The sequence below is a fragment of the Watersipora subatra genome, chromosome 10 (assembly GCF_963576615.1).
Source record: "Watersipora subatra chromosome 10, tzWatSuba1.1, whole genome shotgun sequence".
NCBI lineage: Eukaryota > Metazoa > Bryozoa > Gymnolaemata > Cheilostomatida > Watersiporidae > Watersipora > Watersipora subatra.
In genome coordinates this window covers 50,962,914-50,981,439 of record NC_088717.1, presented here as the reverse complement: position 1 = coordinate 50,981,439, position 18,526 = coordinate 50,962,914, and positions in this window count along the sequence as shown.

Genomic DNA, 18,526 nt, shown 5'->3' with positions numbered 1-18,526 from the left:
CTACTAGCAGATAAAAATGTTTCTGACGTTTCCGCAAATTACCAGAGTGGCAGGCCTCACCCAGTTCAAAACAAACGGTTTGACAAGACAGTTAGAAAATGTTTTTTGTGTATGTCGGACAAACATCTAGCTAGATTTTGTAACAAAAAGGCTGTGAGTAGTAGGGAAGGTCAGCAAGGCCAGGCAAGGCCAATGCAGGGTAGGTTTCAGTTGTACCAACAACCCAGACCAAACTTTGACAATAGCAGCAATAGAGGCCAGCATAGAGTAAATAGCCAGCAAAACGAGATGCCAAAATGGTTCAAGGATTGGCTAGCGAGTCAAAAATTTCCAGTTACTGAGCAACCTGTCACAAATCCCCCCGAGCAGCATATGCTTCGGCCGAAGTGCCCCTTGCAAATTCTACGAGACAGCCAGTTAGTGTAGCGCTCAACCAGGCACGAGATAATACAACCGTGGTTTTTGACAACATGGCTTTTGAATATGTTGAGGCACCAGTTGCACAGGAAGTTAAAGCAAAAGTAATGGGTCCAATAATTTACCGTGTATTCACAATAGTACCCGCAGTTGTTTTTGAAGTAGCACAGGTTTCGCAGGTAAATGTTGAGACAAGTAAGGTTGGCAGTAGGGCTAAGGTAGTTCCTACTGTGCCTAGCGAATGGGTAAGCAGGGAACAAGCCTACGAATTGATTTCTCTTGATGTAGCTGAAACTGAGCAAGTGATGACTAACCTTAAGGGTAGTGCAAGTGAAGTGGGTGCAAGCGGTTTGCAGAGGCAATTGAATAGCGATAATAAGGCTAATTATCACCCTTCTAGACCACCTAGTGTAACTAGAAGGAATGTTGGTAGTGGGCTTGGAATGTCATATGCCATGAGTTTCTTGTTTACATTTCTTGCGCTCTTGACCATGTGCCAAGCTCAGTCCCCAATGCTTTGCTGGACTGGGCATACTGAAGCAAAATTTCAATTGCCCAAATTGCCTCCTTGCATACTACCAGACACCACTGCCGCACACGACCCCTACGATTTGACATTGACTTTATATAAGCCTGATTTGGTTCAATACAAAAGCGGAGCATTTCATTGCAAAATCATTCAAACTAGGATTGTGACTCATTCAGGATCTTTTGGTGAGGGACCGACAAGGACAGACAACTACTTTGACCAACTTGTTTCACGAGACACGTGCTATTCAATGTATAATTGGCATACCTCCCCGCATGGTGATCTGGTACAAATTGGTTCAATCTACCAAACAGATAATGTGGCGGAACCGGAGTTTCACACTGGTTTTAAATGTTGCGCAGATTATGAGTTCACTGTCTTTAATGCTTATTTGTATGAGACGAGCGTATTCAAGCGACATGGAGAAGCCGAGAATGTGGAAAGCCCTGCTGGTGTGGTAGACCACTGCACCTACCTCGCTGGCTTCTGCAACCTGAAGGATGGCTCTGCTCTTCTCTGGGAACCAGACGAGAGGGAGGAGTGCAAGTACCTGCCACACCAGACTTTCCACGGCCAGTTCCAAGATCGGTTCTAGATGGCAGAAAGTGGAGAGTTAGCCTTAAGTTTCACTAAAAATCAGATTGTGCGTCAAGATAGCGAATGTGGTGGTGATGTGGAGTTGTCTGACCAAGGCATAGCTTGCAGCCGTGTAAACAATGTAACCCGAGGGAAACGAGATATTGATGGACGAGTAACGGATAGCGAAGTAAATGCCAAGCTGCATCAAACACCCTTTATGGTGTTGCTGGTGCTGGATAATGCCTCTGGACATCCTGCCCAGCTAGGAGACTTTAATCTTAATGTTAAGGTGGTTTATCTTCTGCCTAATACGACGGCCCTTGCACAACCCATGAACCAAGGAATGATATCCAAGGAAGCCTTCTTTCAAGGCCTACTACCTCCGAAAGACAATTGCTATGGCATTGCAAGAAACCGAAACACAAAAGCACTGGACTCTGAAGGACTTTTGGATGTCCTACAACATCCTTGATGCAGTTAAGAACATAGCTGATTCTTGGGAGGTAAAAACTACAAACATGAATAGTTTGGAAAAAATGTGCTCAATTTGTGAATGATTTCCATGAGCTTGAGGACACAGTTGACCATGTTGTTAACATTGTAGCACTGAGTAAAGAAACTTGTCTGGAAATGAAGGCTGATGTTGTGACAGAGTTGCTAGAATCTCATGGAAAGGAGTTATCTGAGGAAGACTTGATGCAAATGGAGAAGCAGATCATAAAGGAAGAAAAAACCCCTACCCCAGAGCCTAAGGCTTTCACTAGAGAGGGCTTGTCAAAAGGTTTTGCCGAGATACAGCAAGCATAAGCAACTTTTGAGACCCAGGATCCTAACATGGACAGGTTCACTAAGGTTTCCAAAGGCATCATGAACATACTGCAGTGTTACAAAGATATCTTGGATGAAAAGAGGATTCTGTCGGTCCAGTCTAACCTGGAGAGGAATTTTAAGAAGGTAGAGAGACCTGCACCCTCTACTACAGAGCCTTTGCCATTCACTTCAGCTACTTCTAATGAATCTTCAGCTTGTCCATCACCTTTTGTAGGTTCTGCTTCTCCTACAGTCTCACCTGCCCCAGCTTCTACCCCACCACCTATAGGTTCTCCTTCACCCCCAGATTCGCCTCTCCCAGCTTTACCACCATCATCCGTCTCACTTCCAGAGATTCCTGACTCACCTGCCCTAGTTTCTCTAGCAACTTCTCCAAAATAAACCTCTCTCCATCCCCAGCAACATCCCTTCCAGTGTGCTAGCCAACCATAAGAATTAGGTAAGAAATTGCTGTTTCTTAAAGAATAGAGAAAGCATAATATTATTATGCTTTATTATTCATCTTGAGGTGTTGACTGATGTTCTAAAAAAAGAATCAAGAAGATTGACCAGCCAGAAGCTGAGATATAGCCAGCCAAACACAGCTCTACCAAAAAACAAAAGTGTTTTGGTAATCATCAATATATGACGTATGAAATCGACTTGTGTGCCATTGGTCAATTAAGCCAACTAATGCGCTCTCCTATAACAATCACGGCGTTTTAATTGGTTTAATCCCTGAAAGTATAGAACAATCAAATTGGGCCTAAGAATTCGTTCCTAGAATTCCGAACCAGTCCCTCTGACGTGTAGATTAGTTTTAGCATAAAATAATTACACGCATCTATTATTTCGCAACATTTCGCTATCTTGCTAGTTCAGCTCAGTTTTGTTGTTCTCCTACTTAGCTTCCCTATTCAGACTCATCTTTAGCGTTGTTCAGATTTTTTAACTATAGCTAATAAATAGAATCAATTAAATCAATCATCAATCTCGGTTATCATTTGGAATTTTCTACAAATTATATTAGTTACATCATTTATTCTATACGCAGTTATATTATTATTTTGTATAATATGCATTATGAATATTATATAAATCATAAAAAATAATCATAGATAAGATAATAGATCAATAGAAAAATCAAAGCAAAAGTTATCGTTTTCTTTTCTTATAGCAAGAGCAGCACGGTCAAGTTAGTCTTTTTAAGATTATGGCTGTAGTGAACTTCCAGTCTGTTGATAGTGACAATAATCATGAAAATCAACTGAATGCTGCAGTAGATACACAGTAGAAGAATGCTGCAGTAGATACACAGTAGAAAAATGATGAAGGAACAAAAAGTCCCATTCCTATTTCTTATTGTAAACAAACTGCAACTCGCGGATATCGCATATAGACTATACACGCGCCGTTCGTTGAACAGATGATCTTCGGAGCATATCCGTGGAGATCGAGTTAAAATTTGAAGCACAATAGTCAAAATCTGCTCATCTGCTTTAAAAAATCATGGCGAGGAGTTGTGGGCAAATGCCTTTACCACACAATGTTTGGATGATTTTCCTGAGAAACCAGAGCTAGTATGTAAATTATTTACTGTCGCGAGAAGCGTTTCACATCTCGTAGCCAAAACAATCATTATACATAACGGCGGTAAGGGTGCGCAACTCCGGCACATGACCATTAAGTCGATTTTATACGTCACAGTTTTCGGGATTTTCGAAGGGTTTTCCTCTGATTCTTTATTAGGTAGACCTGTGTTTGGCTGTCTATATCTCAGCTTCTAGTGGGTCAATCTCCTTGATTCTTTTTTTAGAACATCAGTCAACACCTCAAGATAACTAATAAAGCATAATAATATTATGCTTTCTCTATTCTTTAAAGAAAAATTACTTCATGTGGTAAGTTTTTTCCTTTAATTAATACTTTGTTATGTCCCTTGATGCATTTCATTAAAGTAATGTACAATACTTTACAGCACAGTTCGTTTAGAGTACTTTATTTATGGTGTTTCGACTTACGCGGAAATTTGACTTACAGCATAGCTTAAGAACGAATCTGTGGTGTAAGTTAAGGACGCCCTGTAATTTAAACTTGGGGGAACAATAATCGATGATATTATTCATTTAGAAAGAACAAATTTCAGAGGTACAGTATAGTGTACTCCACAAATTCTATCCACAAGTGGAGCAACGAATGGTCAGTTCGAACTTCTAAATTGCATCATAAAAAGTTATGGTTTTATGGAGATGACTAAATTGTTAAAAGCCCTGAGAAATATTGTGTAAATAATAAAAGCAAGCATGTTACGTAAGCATTCATGAATGTCAGTGTGCCAAAAAAATCTGATTGTTTCCATTTGTTGGATGTACACAGCAGACTATACATTTATTGACTAATAATTTGATTCTAAGCCTGCACAAGTTAGAGAACCAAACATCTGACAAGGATCAGCAGGTTTCTAGGAATACCAAAAGGAATAAAACTTGATCTGCATGAGACAATTAGATCCTTAGAAATACTGTGATAATATTTCAAATTATAGTTCTTGAAAAATAAGATTTATTACAAGCATATGACAAGAATGAGATGTGATGCTTTAGCAAATTCAAAGCAATGGGATGACTCCAAAACACAGCCTTTCCTCAAGGAGCAAAGTTACTTAGGAGCTCAAAAAGCAGATTTGCCACAACTGGACAACATAATAATTCGATTTCACTTCCAAACTTAAAAAAAACTTGATAAGTTCAACATTTGTCAAGTCTGAGCAGGTGACAATATGATAATAATTAAAATTCAAACATGAACAAGAAACTCCATGATTAGAAAAAGGCAAAACTGATCAGATATTTGGCCAGGTGAATGATAGTAAAACATACAAAGAAAATAACCTAGAGTTTCTGTCCAAGGAACAATGTTTATTTTAAAAGAGATTTCCACAGGCCTTTTCCTTGAAAGGGATCAAAATTCTAACAGGCGGCATAGCAGAGCAGGTGCCTGACAATCTTGATGACAATAAATGCTCATGAAAGTGTAAAAGATGAACAGGTTAAAAAGCCAAAAATAAAACTTAATACAGTTCTCCAAGAAATGAAAAAGGACCTGTAGAATATTGTTTAAAAATAGGAAAGTGGGTCATTTAATTTTACTCCTACAGAAATGTTCAAAATGCCAAATAAATTGCAAGACATGGCAGTGTCAGATTATACGATGAAGAGTGAGCATGATTTATTAGAGAAATATGGCAAGTCCTGAAAAATCGAGTGATACTGTATAAAAAAGATGGAAGTGAGCATTTAGTGCAGTCATACATAATTAGCTCTACAGTTGCAAGTAAGCCATATTACTGGTTCTCAGCATTCATTCACACCTGCTGCACAAAGTGCCAAAAAGACCAGCTTTGAAAAGTTGACAAAAGGTAAAAAATGGCAGGGCCAAATTGGTGACACAATACCCTTTGCAAGAACAACTAAAAAACTGGACGATGATGAGCAGATATCGAGCAATTTGATTGGTAGTGACCATAAACAACATATGAAGGTTTGAAAAACTCATTTGGTGCACACTTCAACTCGGTCTTTTTTTTCAAGGACAGATTGTCTTTTTAAATGCCATTTAAAGACCTTATCAGATATAACTGACATTGTGAAAACTTGACTTCGGGATATGCTTGGCAACACTTAACATTGCAAAGCAATCTTGACAACATTTAATGTCAATGCACATTTAAAAGATGGCAACGTGTCTGATAAGCAGATCTGTAGGATGCAGCTTACAGTTGGAAAGTGTGAAATAAAATTAACTCCGACCGATATTTCACAGAAACCAAACAAATTGCAAGACAATGCTATGTAAGATTACCTATGGAAGATTGAACTATAATTATGATAAGAATACATGACCTCAAAAACCTGGAGTACTCCTTTTTTATGACTACATGTATGAATTATGCGTACAAGTTAGCGAGAAATTTTTTTCAGCTAACCATTCAGCTATGTAGCAGCTATGTAGTAAGTATTGGGTCACATGATCAGATTACGACTTGACAATTGAATAATGCCGAAACAAAACTGTAAAGTAGCGAGCATCTATATTTGATACGGGGTCTTCGGTAAAACCTGAAGTGTTTGTCATAAACTAGTACTACGATAAGTTTTCCCATGACCAAACGAGTGGATGCGGAGTTTGAGAGTTTTTATAATAAATGCATGTGCACACAATTTTCGAAAATTATTCATCAACAATGAGACGAACCCTTTGTCTCGAAATTTCATCAACAAATTTAACCATCGTTTTGTAGATTAGTTAAAGTATAATAACGATACAAAACACATACAAACCTATTTAAATATGTTACCAAATCTTTGTAAACCGTCGGCATTATCTTAAAACTTACCCATCTAATCGGATTATACACAAATAGACAGATTAATTTCAACGAAAATCGTTATTAAAACTTGCTAAGCCTCACTTTTATAAAAGTTAAGACCGGAAATTGAAACGCCGAGCGACAGAGAATAGAACGATTAAGTCGTGCGCATTTCACAAAAAAATAATGTGCACTTTTCACCAGTCTATAGCATTGTCGAATTGCCGAAGGTTTCGGTAATTAACGTAGGAGTACAGAAGTTGTTTAAATTTTGCCGATTTCAAATTAACTGACACATTTGAGTACTTTGGTATTCTAACTGATGTCCAACGCAGTGTAAGTAAAGGAAATGACGATGATATTTTTTTAACGGTTCTTATGAGATTATTACAATAATTAATTATAAGTTTGGATGACTACAGAACAATGACTACGTAGTACAGATTTTCTAAAAATCTAACGCAGTGTAAGTAAAGGGAATGACGATGAAATTTTTTCTAACGGTTCTAATGAGATTATTACAATAATTAATTATAAGTTTGGATGACTACAGAACAATGACTACGTAGTACAGATTTTCTAAAAATCTATATAAATATAACAACTTTGTGATTTTGTTAGCTATGACGTTTTGAAATGTAAACAAAATTATGCATTGGTTTTATATTATTACTATATTAATAATATTGGTTATTCTAATAATATCAGTGCAATTTACTTCTAATATTGGCCAATATTACATTTCTCCTTTTGCAGGAGGAGAGATATAAACATATAATCTTTTCCTTTCATTATTGCTATTTGTTGTCTATAATAACACCCACACCCAGTACATTACAGCTACCATTGCAGTTATCCTATTTGACTGCTAATATTGCATTTCTCAACCATCAGTACCCTTTCTTTTTTTCCAATATCACTTTGGTCATGGGCTGTATGGCAGTGGAATTTCTCGTATATTGAGCTTTTTATTGGCCTTTCAATTCATGTGAGAACATACGTGACAAGACGATAACCAAATTTCTTGGTTACATCATCGAAATAAAGAGATTCTATTCTACAGCGGCTTTTCGTTTTTGAGCTTTTAAGAGCTTGTAATCACATTTCCACATATTTGGCACTTTCAACACAACAGAGTAAGGCATGGTGAATCTTTTGATACCAAATAACTGTAATGTGAATTTTGTTGCAAGTCAACCTTTAAAGATGAGTAAAATAATCACATATAAAGCATTTTTGGCAGCATGAACAATACTAAAACTTTACTTGAATGAAAAAATGACAACAGTTGTAAATAATATTGTAACAAAAACATGACATGACCACATTGGTGGCAGGTAAACTAAGCAATAACAAAGCTTGCGTGTTAGCGGAACGTATACAAAAAGTCTCTGCAACAGAATCAATATCTTTAGTCACTTCACCGATGCTTTCATTGAACAAGTCATTCACCAGTCCAATATGCAGACCAGGTCAGCATAAATAATCCTTTAAATCTTACAAAAGGAGAGCTCATGATTTTAATGGCGTCAATATTGTCATGACCTATGTAGGATACCTATGAGTTTGAATGTTTTGATTGTCCAATCACGACTAGCAATGCAACTTATGTATCATATGCCATTTAATAGGTTTGAGACAATTGGCTAATTCTTTCCCTTAGCTAATAGTGCAGAGCTAGAAGATTTGGATAAAATCCTAGCAAAATGCTGTCTTGCAATATTTCAATAGAAGTTCTAAAAAAGCTTTACATACAGAAGTCTCGGGGTTAATAAAATGATGGTAGCTTTCACATGTTGCAGGTCTATAAAGAAATACCAAAAAGGCAATTGGACATAGGTGTACAAAATGTAGTTCCATGCAGGCCTTTCTGGATAAATGTATGCTTTGGAAGTGTACCAGGGTGCCAGAGGTACTAGACCAGCAAAAGAAATCAGACTGCCTGATGTAGTGATGAGATGGTACAAAGGACTTGAAGCATTATTTTTACATACAGTGACAATGATTATTAACCATCCTGATTCAGTTAGTCTTCTGTGTTATTTTCCATTCTTGAATTCTCCATTGTAATGGTCAGACAACACCCATCCTTACTGATGTCCCAGGTATTCACAACCATCAATTGCGATGTTGGATAACCTCTATGCTGGAGATCTTTAGTAGCGTAGCTATTGTTCCGGATTTTCACATTTGCTGATGATGCATTGCAGTGTTTGCTACACTGTTCTGCAGCAGTTACGGTTTTTAGTACTCCACAATTTGTTATCTCTCAACTTGTCAGCCATTAATCATTTCCAGCTTACACATATCAACCCTCAAGTAAATCCAAACCCTGGCTTGGACATTTGCAGCAAAACTTGGCAACTCCGTCCTGACCGTTTGCTTTGCAAGGGTCTTGTCCTTTTGCCTCTATAATTGTTCCTTCTGCCGCCTAGATCCAGCCATTGATTATTATGAAATATTTAAGCAGTCATATCTGAACTGCCGAAGGTACAATTCGCCGTACTATCAACTGCTGCGATCATACCATTTGTTGTCGCTGTCATTAAGCATTAGAAGCTGAAACTTTGACTCGCTGTTACAGCAATATCAGCTGTCTAGAATGCCAAGCAGTGATTATCGTTGCTATACTCGAAGATGATTACAAGCTCTTATATAAAGCCTTCATTACTGACGGTATTATATATGCTACAACTTTCAGACTTTCTTTAGGTTGTGTGTCAAGTCTAAACTCAAAATTAATTTTTAATCTTGGGTGTTAATGTTTATTAGCGGTATCTTGATTTCTTCGATGAATTGGTAATTCTCACCTGTTTCTCTTCATTTGGTCATTCTGCCTCTAACTTCCTATGCATTCGAAACCGCTTCAAATAGTCTGGGGTGTCATTGCGGTGAACAAATTACAGCCATTTATGGCCATGATAATCGACATCACGGGACTTCCTTGCACGCTTTGCAGTTCATTTGGAGCATGCTGCATGAAGCCAATAATCACTTACTCACTAGTGACTCCCTGCAGTGTCTTGCGAGTAGGGCAGAGCTGCTGTCTATTTTCATCCGGTACAATGGGACTAGCCATTGTAAATAATTCTCCTTGTCCTTTTTCTGATGATTTGTTTTCTTTGTCCATCTTATATTCTCTGTTCGGCTTTCTTTCCAACAGTTATCCTAGTCGTTACCATCCTCCACCTTCATACCGACTTTTCTCTGGGATCAGCGACAAGAGGATGCAGGCTACCAATGCTGATGGCTTGGAGGATATTTACTAGCCGCTTCTGTGCAGTATTGTGGTCATTCTATCAGGAAACGATGATGTAATACATGAGCCACAAGAAACAATGAAGACAGATCTACTTCTAATAGCATATAATTGGTAAATGGGAACCAGCCACTCGCCAGAAGCAATAAAACTCAAATAGTGTATGCTGTGGGCGAGAAGGCTATAATATAACTAAATGCACTGCACTAAATTATTCACTTTTTTGTTTATTAACGCAAATAGAAACAGTTTTTTGTTATTTCATAAAACACATGTTAGCTTTGCTTAAAAATCCAGGAGAATTAATACAGGGTTGTTACAATTTAAATCAACCGATTTAAATCGGGTGATTTTTATCTGATTTAAATTGCCCAAAAAATCATGATTTTTTTGATTTTTATTCGATAACGCGGTAGATATGTTTGAAATAAACCTTTCTGTGTATCTTGAGCTCACTGAAGGCTCTTTTACAGACCATTCTAACAATCTAGCTCATTGTGTGCATCAACACAGTGGGTAGAGAAGGGTTAGAAGCCTACTAATGTCCATTGCTTATAACGATGAGGTTATAAACAGCATTGCACCTTTCGTTAACTAATGGAAGGGAAGACAAGTCGTCTAGTAGATAAAGCCTACTAATGTCCATAGCTTATAACGATGAGGTTATAAACAGCATTGCACCTTTCGTTGACTAATGGAAGGGAAGACAAGTCGTCTGGTAAATAATTAAATTTATTTCGATCTTTAATGACCGCACTGATTTGAGTAAAAGACTAGATGTCTAGGCATTTGCTTATGAAAACATTTTGCTTCTCATCTCCAAGAGTTTGAAATCTGCTATTGATGCAGCAAAAATGCAGAAACTGAAACTAAGAATGACTAAAAACTTAACAGCTTACCACTACTTGGCATACATGTTTACTCCTAAGTATGCCATCTCGTTTACGCTTTCTGATGAGGTACTAGAGAGTGTGACCAAATCTCTGGCTGATGAATGGCCAACACTGCTGCCCATGGTGATGAATTACCAAGCCAGAACTGGGCCATTTCAAGCTTACCGGTTTGAGAAAGGAGTTGTCGAAGCAGTCGATACAGCAACTTGGTGGAAGTCGGCTATCGGTTTAGATCAGGAACACAAAGCGGCAGTTCTGAGAATGATTGGTGCCATATACAGTAGTGCGAACGTGGAAAGAATCTTTTCATCATTTGGCTTGGTACATAGCAAACTCAGAAATAGGCTCGGAACTGAGAAGGCCAGAAAACTAGTGTTTCTGTCCAAAACTTTAAATTCCTAAGACTTGATGCATTCTAGATAAACTGCTATTGAACTAAGGAGTTAGGTCTATGTATTTTGGTTTCTTACTTGGGAATGTCAATGTTAACATGTAACAATGCTTTCGGTTGTGTGATCTGTTCTCTGTGATTCTTCATCTTTGTTTCTGGGTTTTAATGTCCAAAGCATAAATTATGCTGTCCTTTTTGTCATGTGTTAACTGTACAAATGTTTTTTCATTTCCTAATTGTTGTAATAAAACTACATAATACCACTGCAAATCATAAATTCCAAATTGATGGCAATAACTTGCAATTTAGAACACAAAACATCTTTTTGAAACAAAAAAATCAAAAAAAAAAATTTAAATCAAAAAAATCAATAAAAATTGATTTTTTAATTTAAAAAAAGTCATCGATTTTTAACCACCCTGAGAATTATGTTTTTGTACTACAAGTTTCACATACCACTATTATTAAAGTTACCAAGTTCCCCAACCTATGCCGGGTATAGTCAGTAACTCGGCCAAAAATACCTTTATATACCTTTGAGGTGTTATTTTGTATTAGTTGCTTATAGAAACATGATTCGAAGTTCAGCTCAAACACTGTGGGTTTCAAATGGATAGGCCTATGTACTCAGTAAAATAATTTAAGATATGCAGGTTTATGAAGAGGCAATGAAAAATTATAAAAGATCGCATGAAAATGTACGGAAATATAGCAAAAGCAGATACCTGAAGAGGGCAATGCCTAACTAAACCAAAGGAGATATATGCAATACTACAATGGACAAAACACTTGGTACATCAAAGGATCATCAGGAAAAACAATTATCATAAAACCATTTACAGGCAGATTAGAAACTTCTGGGTGAATCGGCTTTAAATGGTCTGCCAGAAAAATCGTCAAAGGAAATTGGATGGGATGACATGTACCAACAAGCAGACATGACAAAAATAACTGGGACTTGGAATCATCTCAATCCAGTACATTTCCCGGGCATATACAAGCGGCAACCTCCGCCAGAAAATAATTTATGCAATAAAAGCATCATTGCCTACTGAACTCACATTTAACAAATGACGTATCCAGAGACAGTAGTGTTGTTCTTGTCTTTAATATAATTGGATAACCTTATCGATTAATCAAACATGTAGTGGGTAGTGCCAAAACTTTTTGTTAACAAGCGATCTCCGCTATGGAATAGACTTGAACAAAACATTACAGAAGCAGACACAACTATCACAAACAAGAATATATTCTTCACCAAGCTGGGTGAGTATCGCCTCGATCACGCAGTTAGCGAGAGAGAGAGACAAGTTATTGAAAGAGTGAGCATATATGTTTACATCTATGAGTTGTCATAAATGGGTTCGTGGTATAATAAATTTAATTTTAATTTTTTGTGCCAAAGGAAATTAATAACTTTTATTGTGATTGTGAGAAGTGGTGCTGGGAGAAACGGGAAAGTAAATAAAGATTCTCTTTGGTATTTTATAGCTAAATTAATGGAGTTGGTTTGGTGTCAGTGGTAACAAATATAAGAATGGGCTAAAGAGTTAATGTGTGAATTTTCAATTCCTTCCACAATTGCTCATCCTCTTTAGACTATAAAGCCTCATAGAAGTACGAGACTGAACGTGAAAGCGTTGCAGCTACTTTGGCAAAAGGGCGTACAATATAGTATTTAGCTTATACTGTTGTTACTATTCTTACTTATTCTAGAATTTTGCTACTTGTGCATTAGGTGCTGGTTTATAAGAAAATATTTATTACCAAACACTCTGTCCGTGCATAGACATAGTTTGGTAATGCTCGAGTCAAGATCTAGGTCAAATTTTATTGACTGAGTCATCAATATTCAACCCCCTCAGTAAGACTACACACAACAGGTAAAAACTGTACTTTTCGGACTATTTGCCGCTACTTTTTTTGATGATTTGAGCCATGCGGCTTATATAAGGGTGCGGCTTATCTGTGGCTTTTTCTTTCACCGCTAGGGCGCACTAACGGGAATCTCCAAACAGTGCGCTTCTAGCGGTGAAAGAAAATACGAAACAATGCCTCACGGCATTGTTCCATTAGGCACTAAGTTAAAAAGCGTCGGATAATACGAAACTGCCGTTCTGCACTGTTCCATTTTAAACAGCAAACTTGCTGCCGTGTTAAAAAGCACAGTCCTGAGTCCTGCGGCCTATACGAAGGTGCGGCTTGTTTTATTATCGTTTTTTGGACAATAAAGCAGATGCGGCTTATATAGAGGTGCGGTTTATAGTCCAAAAAGTACGGTAATCGAATACATATGGCAGTTAGAAGTGCAGGAATAATTAACCATTTGTGTTGAGTAGGGGCATTCATGCAATTGGAATTCCTTGCATTACTCAAACAACAAAGTGAACTCAGACGGTTTGTGTAAAAAACCATGCATAAAACTGACAAAAAAGTTTCAAAACAACTAATGTACCTCCACTCACAAACTAATCGAGATTTTCGCCAACTTCATGTGCTCGGTTGACGCGTTGAAACAGTCCGTGAGTAACAAACTGGCAAAAGTGCTAAAAATGTCCACATAACGACAAGATATTATTTACGACCGCTCTAATGTTTAGTTTTTCTGATTAAAGCCATTGAGTCAGTGCCCTTTTATACTAGGAACGTTATAATGATAGTTTAAACATTACTTAAAAACCTTTGACATCAAACACGAGGTTATCAATACCTGTTGATAGTAATTTGCTAACCCCAGTTCTACACAGATGTATTGCCTCAATGCTATATGTGAGTCGTTAGCTGCTGTTATGTAATAGCGCACAGCCTTGAAATAACATCAGGCTGTCATTCTAGGCCTCCCAGTACGGTAAAATAATAGTTACCATCTAAAAAGTACTGAGGTTACAGTATATGGTATATACAATAAAAAATTGTTTTGTTTTCATCTCAAGTCTCTCTTCTGATTTAACTCGCAGAAAGGAATTGCACCGGTTGTACGAGTTAAAGCAGAAGGGACCCACATATTATTGAGTTACAGTGGTGTATTATCGATTTAGATGGTATGCTTTCGACTTTGAGAAGTGTATTGTTGAGCGGTATATTATCTATTTATTATGTAGCCCAGTGGTAAATTGATGAAATGACAACCAGGCTATCACTTTCCTGTATATAAGCTCTCTGTTTGACTTGCATACAGTCTAGTTCATCGCAGAAGGAGAACACAAAGGTAAGCAACAATTGTTATTGAACTTAGTGTTCTACTTCTGTGATGGGCTGGTTTCTTCTGGGTGTTTTTGTTTATTATGTTATTACAAAACAATTACGTTAATATCCCAAATTCCAACCCTCTTGTTTTCTTCCTAATATTATCACTTGTTGTTACACTTGGTTTTTCAGTTTAATAAGTGTATTTAATACATGTGTGTTAATAATCATTGAATCCTTAAAAAATTATGCTATATAAAAATATACATGTATAAACTTTTTAAACTTGAATATTTTTTTTGTTTAGTTAATCTTTTTTGTAGAAAGCTTCACAAAAAAGTCAAGAGGTTTCATCGAACAGATCCCAAGAACGATTATTGATTTGAAGATAATGTTATGTAGACATGGCCAAGATATCAACAGTAGGAAACGTGAATACAAAGACATGAAGATGCCCCCCTGTATGCCGATGAAACTTACAGGAAACTCGCACACCACATAAAGTGCAAATTAAAAGAGCGGACCAAAAACTTGGAGGACATATTAAGAACCCTTGTTGAAAATTAATAATATGGACAGGAGGGAGCCAGCTCTAACAAGCTTTCCTCTCCGTAGGTTTCGAGATAGTTATGAGGACAGAAGGGAACCAACTCTAACAAAAGTTCCTATCCGTAGGTTCCGAGACAGTTACGAAGATAAGAAAAAGCCAGCCAACACAAACTCTCCTCTCCATAGGATCCACGAAAATAGGGTTAAAAACAACCTCATTACTATGGCTGCCAGTAATTAAAAATACTGGGTAAAATGTGGTTCATCTTTCACAGGCAAATCAATAGATGAAGAATTTAAAACATTTATTGAGAAATTTGAAACATGTGTATAAATAGCGTACCTGAAGTTTGGCACGTTGTAATTTTGCAAGTTCAAAGAATTTGGCTGCTACATGTTGCTGAGAAACCATAAGATAAAGGCAAACATGTTAAAATGTTTGTTGAAAGCTAAGTTAAGCTATTCATAGGGGGCCGAGCAGATAATTACATAAATTTTCTCAATTAAACAATGTGAGAAAAAACATGATCAGGTAATAATCAGGATAAGGTCTTTTGCTGAAAATAAAGCAAAACCAGTTGATGATTGCACTACTTTTGGATCCTCAGCAAACGCTGTGATTGAAAACAGTAATGGTGAAATAGAATCTCACTACAAAATTTCAAGTTTTGCGTACACTGAAGACGAAACTATGTTTCAGTTGCCCATGTTTGATGACCTTTGTGAAACTGTTGAGAAGGCTAATACTGTTGAGACAGCCGTGGTTGAGGTAGCTCAAAGTGAAGTGCTTAGTGTTGAGATTGTTATTGCTGAACAAAGCTGCCAATGTTCAAGCAGTTAATACTGCCATAGTACTGTTGTATGTATTTTACTAAACTTCAAGTTTGTCATCATCTGATATTTTATCACGTATTCGTATCTGTTTTCACTATAACTTATAACGCTGAGCTGAGAGAGCATCATATCTCGTTTAAGCGTTGCGAGAGGTATTTTGCGAATAGCATATTGGCATCTCCGTTATTTCGACGTTTTAAGCACAGCAACTGACAAATTTTAATTTGGAGAGAAATTCTTTGCTGATATCGCATCGCGAAAAAATGTATGATAGGACAGAAAAAACAGTTTCACATCATAAGGTGACAAAGCTGGATAACAAAGCTCATAACCAGGAAGATGCACGGTACTGATGTTACTGATTAGCCAATTACTTTTACTTTAATACTACTGTAATACTGAGAAGCGCAGTACTTGGGTATTGTATACAACAAGTTGAAGAGTCACCCTGCCGATGAGCTTGTTGACAAGATACATGTAAGATGATTTCGCTCTGGGACTTGAAGGCTACTATCACTCATACATTTCTGATTTCTCAACCCGAACAAAACCACTTTTAGAACACCTAAAACAAAATAATGACCTCTCTTGAACACTGCAACGCGAAGCTAGTTTCCAGCAGTTGAAATCAACAATGAATACTTTTCCAGTTCTTCATTACCCCGACTTTATTGTCATTCCTTCTACATGCCGATTTTAGGGGGTTTGTTTTGGGAGTTTTGTTTTGTTTTAGAAAATTTGGAATTGCATCTCATAGGTAACCACAATTGAGTTTTTAGTCGGGCTGAGTCTAGGTATTCCACTTACGAGTGTGAAGTATTAGCCATTGTAAATTCTGTTGCCAAATTCAAACATCTTCTACTTAGACATGTGACAGCTGTTGTGACAACTGCACCTCTAAAATGGCTAATGACGATAGATCACAAATGTTCACGCTTCGCCAAGTTTGCTCTGAAACTGTAGGAATACAATTTAGCTATCATTTACAAACTAGAAAAAACTAACATTGAGGCAGATGCCCTGTCTAGAATATCCCTTGTTATCAGTAACTTTGTAAGAGTTACTGAAACCCACTGGTCTGCAACCAAGTCAGATTTAATAGTCTTTGGAAAAGAGCAGAGAAGATGACTTCCTTGCTCGAATTATCAATTTAATCTATAAAGATATCAAACCCTCAGGCCTAGACCGTACTCAAAGTGAATGCTCGAAAAACCAAAAGGCAAATTACTTTATGCAAGATGATGTTCTGAACAACCTACAAAATTCTGTGCATCCCTTGCAATAAGTTCAAAAACCACTAGTTTGACTTGCTGACCACTTACCATGCCTCGCTGTTTGGATGTCATTCTGGAAGGAATCAAACTTACAAGCGTCTTTGCTCATGATATTAATGGCAAGGCATGTCTTGAAGCGTGGATGACCTAATCGCGGATGTGTTCCTTGCAGTCAAAGGAAAAGAGTGAATATGAACCTTGTTTACCTATATTACCAATTGAGTGTGAACATTCCTTCTCTAGAATTAGCATGGATATACTTGGCCCTCTGCCAATTACTGAAAATGGTAATTAACACCATTTTCCCAAGTACGAGTATCCCGAGTACAATTGTTAGTTTAAAGATTGATGTCATGTAGGCATGGTCCAAATATCAATAGAAGAAAGAAACAGGAATATAAAGTGCAAGTGAGTGACATAACGGTATCTTCGTGTATAGGATGAGGTACTGCACCCATGAAAGCATGATGCCCTCAATGTCAATAGCAATGCTACTTCTCTACATGTATAAGATTACACTACTTTTTTTATCAAAATTATATGCATTTTGCTAATATAGGTAATGAATTGCTACTTTTTGTTGTTTCAGCATAATCTTTGTATCTGCTTCACACAGTGAGTTCATGCTTTGTTGTGTCATTTGAAAATCTATTCCGCTGTGTTGCAGAAAGAGATTTATTTTGATCATCCATCAGTAAGCAAATAGCGAAATCTGGTTCAGGACAATCAAGATGGATTGTCCTGACGGATTGACAATAAAAAGAATAGTCCAATATCCTGATTTTACGGTTGGCGTTTTTCTAAGTTGTTCAACCTGTTTAATTTTTATTTAGACGCGCCAATGCCAGTATAAATCTCTTTCACAACTATTCACTACTCTAGATAGCATTGACATTGAAATAAATCACATGCTGTCATATTGTCGAGTGGTATTCAAAAAATTACATTACTCGAAATCCCACAATTACATCAAATGATTAATAAACCTTGCTTTTTCGTTTTATTTTGATTATGTGAAGTATTTACGGTAGATTGCTTTGAAGGCTAGTAGCCTTATTATGACAGTTATAAATCGATGATTCAATGCTCAGCCTAGTTCAAGCATGCGTAGCTGGGTCCCCTCCAGATATTTAGAGTAGCAATAGAAGTATTATTTATGCTAATAAACCAACACCTAATAAATAAGTAGTAAAATTCTACAATAAAGCACAGTGAAGATAATAACTAATAGCAAAAGCTTAGTATAAAAAATACTCTTACACCTAATAGTTGTATGAGCTCTCAACCTCAGCCTTGTACATCTACAAGACTTCAATGTCAAAAGAAGATAAGCCATTAAAATCGTTTTCCTTCAACTGATATTCTGGTAAGCCTGAGGGAGGGTGTATAGATATTCAGGGTTGTATTTTTATGTCGTAGGAGTTAATCACTGAGGG